Below are 1,855 nucleotides of genomic sequence, written 5' to 3'. Positions count from 1 at the left end.
CCCGCCGGTGCGGGCTGGCGGCGGCGTGCACGCGTGCTTCGCGCGTGTGTGTGCGTGTGTGCGCGCGCGGGTGCTGCTCGGAGCTCGCCGTCGGCCCTGAGAGCCTCTGAGTGGGGGGCGAGGATGCGCCCCCGCGTGGGGCGGGGGCCGCGGGGTGAGGACCCTGCTGGCTGAAGGGGCCTGCTGTCCCCGACCCTGACCCCGCTGCGGAGGTTACGTGGAAGTAGGGGCCCCGCAGAGATGGGGTCCCCTCACCCTCATCCCAGCCCCCCAGCCTCCCAGCTGGCGCGCTCAGCGCTCGCTGCGGGGCGTTTCTGCAAACAGCATGCTTGCTCGCTGCTTCCCGACCTTTGGGAATAAAGGGCATTGGGGTCGTCAGATGCATTTGGGGACGCAAAGGCCCCGGCAGAGAAAGCCTAGAACACCGCGGGTTCTGCCTTCACTTGGCTGCGGGTACCTTGATGACACCCTGGGTGTGAACACTCAGAGGACTCCCTGCCCTATCCACCTCCTTGGGGCTTGCGATTCCACTTGCTCCCCATCAGAGAACACCCCACCACCACCAGCAAATCAGGGTTTCCTGGGATTAACCCTTTCTGCTTGTGCTTTCACCCAAGCGAGGTCCACCCTGCCCAGCGGGTAGAGAGGACAAGGCCACCTTGCAGGCTGAGACCCCATGTGTCCCCTTGGGAGCTGGAACTTCACACACTGGTATTAACTTTGCTTCTGTTTGGAGACATGGGCTTTATTAAGGCTGGGGGCCGGAGAGGGGGCTACAGCACCCCCGTGTGGGGTCATGTCATGAGACCCAGCGCCTGCTCCCTTGGACTGGCAGTGTGTCCACTTGGGAGGGACAACAAATTCTTCCCAACTCTTCAAGAAGTCGGAGTAAAAATAAATATCCCCGAAGAGACACCATTATCCCAGTATGGTATGGTGGAAATGCGGGAGGCCGGTTTAATTCATTGAAGGAGCCAGGAACTCAATTTACTCTACTTGTTGGTCAGCTGCTATAACCATGTGTTTGGAAAAATTAGGTCTGTAGGCATACATCTTCCATAATAAGAGGGAAAACGTTTTCCTGTTCTTCAGATTGCCCCCAACAGGAATATCACACTGATGCCAGGGTGACAGCTTTCCTCACAGCCATAACAAGAACAGAACACCAGAAACAAAATCTAAAGAAAATGTACCTGACATATTTCTCAGGACTAGAAGCTACATACTTCTGACAAATACGGATCAAACTGATTCAAATGCAGTTATAGAGCAGGCCATTCTTACACCCCCCCCCCCCCCAAAACTTTTCCCTTGGCCCTGTCTCAGAAATTCCCGGAATCATTTGCACTTCTTTTTTGAATTGTATGTTCGTTTTATTTCTTTTCTTTTAATCCATACAATGCTACTCAACATGTTGTACTATGGTGTGGCCGGGAATCAGCAAGGACATGTGGCCAGGTCCATGTCCAAGTCTATGCGTGGGAATTATGTGCCCTGGTGGTTAATCTGTCGTTCGTGTGAGAAGTCTGAGTCATGAAGGCTGTAGGACTTTCGTAGAATATGAATACGGTGTTGTACGGTTCCTATGGTTGGGCTTATTTACAAATAAAACTAGTTTGCATTTCTGTCCTCAATTTCCTCGCTGCAGACGGATAACTTTCAGAGTTTCAGTTCCGGAATGGAACAGGGAACATGAGGAAACAATTTCTTTCTGCAGTGATGAGAGCGCTGTGCTCATCTGGACGTTGTTACTTCCTAAGGTAAATATCACTGACTGTACGGTGGGGTGTTTGGGATCTCAGCACTGGATGGGTGGAAACAGCCGGATCCCTTTGCAGAACTAACTAGGTCAACT

The sequence above is a fragment of the Chinchilla lanigera genome, unplaced genomic scaffold, assembly GCF_000276665.1.
Source record: "Chinchilla lanigera isolate Chin_1 unplaced genomic scaffold, ChiLan1.0 scaffold00017, whole genome shotgun sequence".
NCBI classification, from domain to species: domain Eukaryota; kingdom Metazoa; phylum Chordata; class Mammalia; order Rodentia; family Chinchillidae; genus Chinchilla; species Chinchilla lanigera.
Note: the sequence above shows the minus strand (reverse complement) of the source record.